Consider the following 5,662-nt stretch of genomic DNA (forward strand, 5'->3'; position numbering starts at 1 on the left):
TAGCTCCATTGCCACCAGGCTAATGAGAAATCTACATCACACTGGAGATGAGCATCTTTGTTTATGTCCAGTTTGCTGTCAACATCTGCTGTCATCTGCTCAGAGAAGATTCTTGAAAGAAGGTGAGATTCAATGAGCTAAATTTGGAACATAAATGTCTGAACCCAGGAAAACCTGCCACTGTCCGGAATGACTAAGAATTCAGAGGCCTTTCGTTTTTAATGAAGACCGATCAGTGCGACCAACAGAGAGGCGTCCCACTTGTCTCAACTGGGAGCAGATTTCCCCACTCGGGGATACTGAAAGTGTGGTAAGATCCTAAACAAATAATAAAAAATAATGACGACAAGTTTAACTGCTCCATAAAGGCCACGTCCCTCACATGGGGTCAAATTCTGGTCCCACTGAGGACTCATGACCCCATACTCAGTATTTTCTCCCAGCTCAGTTCCGGCACACAGCACTGTCCGGCCGTGCCGGCATCTCACCGCTCCCAGCACAGCTCTGGCACACAGCACCTTTCAGCTGATGCCTACAGCCTTGTCCAGGGCTGGCACCTGGGTTTCCAGCATCACAGCTACGATGATGGACACCAGGACACCCCCCTCGGATAGAGAGATTCCCTTCCAAGCTGAAGAAGCTGTTCAGCATGGAACAGGTATCCCAGGAAGCCTAGTGCAGTCACAACGGCAGCACAGTTACAGTGCCGTGCGGGTGCTGATGTGCCAAGGGATGACAATGTGTCTCCCAGACTCTGATAATCTAATGGCTCTTCAGCGATTTCCCTCTCCCAGTCATCTGTGAGGCAAGGTCTGCTCTCTGCTCCCTTTATCCTATTTACTACAAAATGGGCTGAGACCAACCTCATTTCACATGCTGTAAACCACTGGACAATGTCACATGGAAATTTGTCCCCTGAAGGTGAAGAATCACTGGCTTAAAACTCCATTCTGTGAATTCTGACTCGTCAAAAAGCAAAGTCTTCTGGGTATTTTATGTTGTCCCGCGTCCTTTCATCTTCTGAGATTGTGCTTCTCACCCAGGCGGGCAGGGCTATAGAAATGCTCAGATCACTTCTCTTTCCCCACTCTGATTTCTGCTGCAACAGGAAGGTCTGCAGGGGGCCGAGTCTGACCTGTGTTCACCAAGACAACAAATAGCAATACTCTGTCTTAAGCTTAGGCCCTCCCTTTTATCCTCACCGCGGCATGGTCGTTATAGAAACAAATGCAAGCCTGGTTCCCCTGGATCCTCTGCTACAATGTCCTTGCCTCCCACAATCCCCCACCTTGAGATGCCATTAGACCTGCCATTGGACCACTCCCCCAACCCAGAGAATGGGGCAGGTCTAATAATGGGACTGCCCGACAGTGCGTGAGATCAACATCTCACGTATGGAGATTAAGGATTCCATGCTGAGGGTTTCTGTGATAGAGGGGACTGGATTCAGTGACCCAGGAGGTCCCCTCCAGTTCTATGTTCCTGACTTCCGAATTGTGATTTCAAAGCAGAAGGTGACTGCGAATTTCTCCCCTCAGCAAGAAGCTGATTGCGTAGTTTCAGACAGGAATAAAGATCTCAGTCCAAGGGTATGTCTACACTGCCAATAAAACCCCCTGGCTGGCCTGTGCCAGTTGACTTGGGCTCAGGCTAAGGGGCTGTTAGGCCTTTGGGCTTGGGGTCTGGGACTCTTCCTCCTCACAGGTTTTTAATTGCAGTGTAGACACACCCTCAGAGCCTTCTCTCTGCCTTTGGGGTGTGCTACAGAGCCAGCAGCTATTGGCCCGAGTCTAGGAATGTAAAGCCATGTGATGAACTCAGACTTTTAGTATAATTTCATGTTATAAGGGCTTTGAAGATGGTGATTTCAGCAATTCTCCTCCCTGTGGAGCTGCCTGGAGTGCTGAGATCACTACCTATCATGCTGACTAGTATTGTCTCATTGGGCACGTCTACACTGCCAGAAAAGACTTGCGTCACCGCTGTCGGTGGCCCTGGTCAGCAGACTCGGGCTCGGCAGGTCTTGGGCTGCAGGGCTAAAAATTGCAGTGTAGAGGTTTGGGTTGGGGCTGGAGCCCGGGCTCTGAAACCCCATGAGGGGGGTGGGTCTCCAGCCCAAGCCTGCATGTCTACCCAGCAATTTTTAGCCCCGCAGTCTGAGCCTGAGTCAATTGACCCAGGCTCTGAGCATCAGTGCTGCGGATTTCTTATTGCGGTGTAGACGTACCTGTTGTTTCCTTGTGTTCCCCTTGTCTGACTGTATCCATTTGTTTCTCTTATACTTAAACTGTAAACTCTGTGGGGCAGGGACCAACTTTGTGTTCTGCATTTGTACAGCTCCTAGCACAATGGGGTCCTGCTCTGTGATTGGGGCTCCTACTTCCCTGCTACTTGTTTTCTTGGATGTTCCTGCCCAGGGTGTGTTTCTGCTCAGGTGTGGTCCTGTCTTCTCAGTTTCTTGATGTTCAGAGGTGATAAAAGGATGACACATTTCAATCTCTCAGCTTGTGCAATGAGACGCTGACAGGGCCAAACTTTTCTCACTTGAGGCCAGTACGTGGGCTGTTGGCACAAGCTGGTTTTCTTTACTGGGGCCCTGCATGACTCGTCAGTCGCCGAGAAGCTGCTGCAGGTGGGTCAGGAGCCGTTTGTGGAGAATAGCTGCAGTCAATCCTCTCTGTCAGGTGAGCGGCAAATTGACATACATCTCTGCACCTTCCCTGCAGATTGTGGCCAGCTTGGAACGTTTCTCCCCTAAGCCAGGGGTTCACATCCAGCCGGCTTGACGGTGATAAAGCCTTTTAATGACCCTCACAGCTTGGCACCTGGTGTAAAATGAGGTGCTACTGGTTCAGTTCCATGCAGATGCATGTCCACATCCCAAACCCTTCTTGGCACCCTTCTTGGCACTCTTCGCCGAGAGCCCAGGGATAGAAGTGGTCCTTCCAGTTCAGGGCAGAGTGGGGAAAGCTGTTACTACAACTGCCTGTGCCGACTTCTGTCTCAGGGCTGTGGCGCTCTCGCCAGTCAATGAGAAACTCCCTTCTGCCCACACCAGCCGGCGCTGTTGGAAATGGAAATCATAATCCTGATCAGCGTGAAGGAACTGAGGTGTTACAATCGCCTCCTCCGCTTTGTGGCTTTAGATCTCTGCTGCACAAATGCTCACCAGGTGCTGAATACAATTATTTTTCAAAGACCATGGGCCAAGATCAGCCCTGGTGTTACCCCCATTGAAGTCAAACTACACCTGATTTAATGTAGCCTCATCCGTTTACTGGCCCTTATCTCACCAGCAAGGGTCAAACAGCCTATACAGCCCTGAGCGAACCCCAAACCAGAGACTATGACCCTCCGAAAGCCACTATTCTGGACAGGGTGGGCCTGTCAGCGGAGAGGTACTACCAGAAATGTAGAGAGGCTAGGTGGAATGGTGGGATACGTCCCAGGGCATTATTACAGAAGAGGTCAGACTGGGCAACTCGGTGGTTGAGGCCAGATCAGCAGGACATAAAGATCCTGATGGACTCAATTATCCTTGAGCAATTTATGCAGAGCCTTCCCAACCACCAAGGGCCAGTTGTAGCACCCAACCACCCAAGGAATAACTGGGGGTTCATCTGCACCTCATAAAAACAGTTTGTCTCTGGAGGTGGTGGGCAGGGGATAAGGCACAGGGGGGTTGAATGGGTTGGGAGTTTTGGGGATCCTGTCAGGAGGCAGGGAGTGGTTGGATAGGCATGGGAGTCCCGGGGGTCTGTCTGGGGGCGGGGGTGTGGCTAAGGGTCGGGGCAGTCAAGGGATAGGTAGGAGGTAGGGTCCTAGGGAGGCAGTTAGAGTGGGGGGTCTCAGGAGGGGGCAGTCAGGAGACAAGGAGCATGGAGGCTTAGATAGGGGGTGAGGTCCTGGGGGGCAGTTAGGGGCAGGGTCCCAGGAAGGGGCAGTCAGGGGACAAGGAGCAGGGGGGGTTGGGATTCTGAAGGGGGCAGTCAGGGAGCGGGAAGTAGGCGGGTGTGGATTGGAATGGGGGCGGGGCTTGGGCGGGACTCCCTGTGTGCACACCCTAATGAAATGTGCTGCGCACGCCTATGCTCCCTAAGTAACCCATTCCAGTGCTTGCTTCATCAAAACCCAGGAAAGAGATGCAAGGGGCGAATACAAGTGCTCTAACCACTGGCGCAGTAGTTTGTTACCAGGGTGGGAGCAAAGGACCCAAAAAGAAAGACTGCCCATACGTGGACTGCGGGTTCATGGAACTCTGTGGGTTGGCAAGTCTGGGATAAAGACAGTTCCCATCAGAATAGGCCAGGAAGCCACAAGAGGAGTCGTAGACTCAGCAGCTTCATGTTCCCTAGTCTGAAGCACCTTGGTTAGGCCGCCGTGGCAACAGAAAGGGGTGACGATAACCATCCACTGTGTGCATGGATACTTGCTCCATGACTGTCATCCCATTGAAGGTAGGAAGAAGGATTCAGTGGCAGAGAGTAGGTGTAGTAAAGTCATTATCCTATGCGGTCATGATAGGACCGGGCCGGATTCCATTGCCCTTGAGTAAGGACAAAATATGGAGGGGGAGACCCGCGGGAAGATTGCTACCGTGACTCAGGAGTTCACATTTGTTACTGGGTGGGTGAAATCGAATTATAGAACATACCCCCCGAACTGGGGGGTCTGCCCTGCTTTTGTCAGTCTGCCCTGACGTTGGCACTCCCAGTCGTGAATCACTCCGGACAGCGTGAGAAGCAGAGACAATGACATTTCCCCCCAGAGGATCCGTTGCTGATGGCAGTTGGGTTCAGGCAGTTGGTCCAGCAGCAGGATCAGGGCCGGGAGGGGTCTCTGCAGGGCGCAGAGCAGAGGGGGAGCTCGCCAGGGTGCACACAGGTAACACAAGGTGATGGGATACAATACAGGACAGCGGCGGTGCCAGGCACAGGGACCATCCAAGCAACTGTGCCATCGCGCCAGTCTACGTGGAAACTGGGTTTCTGAGGGCTGGTGTTGGGTAGTCAGAGCAGTTTATTGGTATAGGAGTCGGGAACAGCAGTGGGAATTGGGTAGAAGGACAATGTGTCTGTATAGGGGCGGGGAAAAGCACGGCGTGATGGAGCGGTGCTTGCGGGGGGTCAGTGTTTGGGCAGTGGGGGTGGTGTCTGGCGGGGGTGGGGCAGTATTGGGCGTGGCTGTATGTGGCAGAGGTGGGGGGGCATGTCATGTGGGGAGGCAGTGTCAGGCAGGGAAGGTGCTGTCAGGCACAGTGGCTGGGGAGGATGTATTTGGCTGGGGGCGCGATGAGGCAGTTGGGGTGTGGGTGGTCAATGTCTGGCAGGGGGCAGTGTCGGGCAGCAGGGCAGTGGGGGCGGGGCAGTGGGGCAGTTGGGATGTGGGGGGCTCCCTGTCTGGGTGGGGGCAGTGTCAGGCAATGGGGCTGGGGCAGTATCTGGGAAGGCAGGACGCGCTCCCCTGGGGTGGGTTTTGCTCAGGCTGCCGGATGCCCTCTCCCGACAGGTGCCACACATGGGGCTGGACCCTACAGTCTCTCTGGCTCCAAAATGAGCTGCAGCCCCTTTAAGCATCCGTTGCCAATGCGCGCCCCAGGCTTCGCTGCTAGGTGCAGTCAGGAGACGGGGATGAGGCCCGTCCTAACGCCGTGTTGGGACGA

Source organism: Chrysemys picta, chromosome 3, assembly GCF_011386835.1.
Source record: "Chrysemys picta bellii isolate R12L10 chromosome 3, ASM1138683v2, whole genome shotgun sequence".
Classification (NCBI taxonomy): domain Eukaryota; kingdom Metazoa; phylum Chordata; order Testudines; family Emydidae; genus Chrysemys; species Chrysemys picta.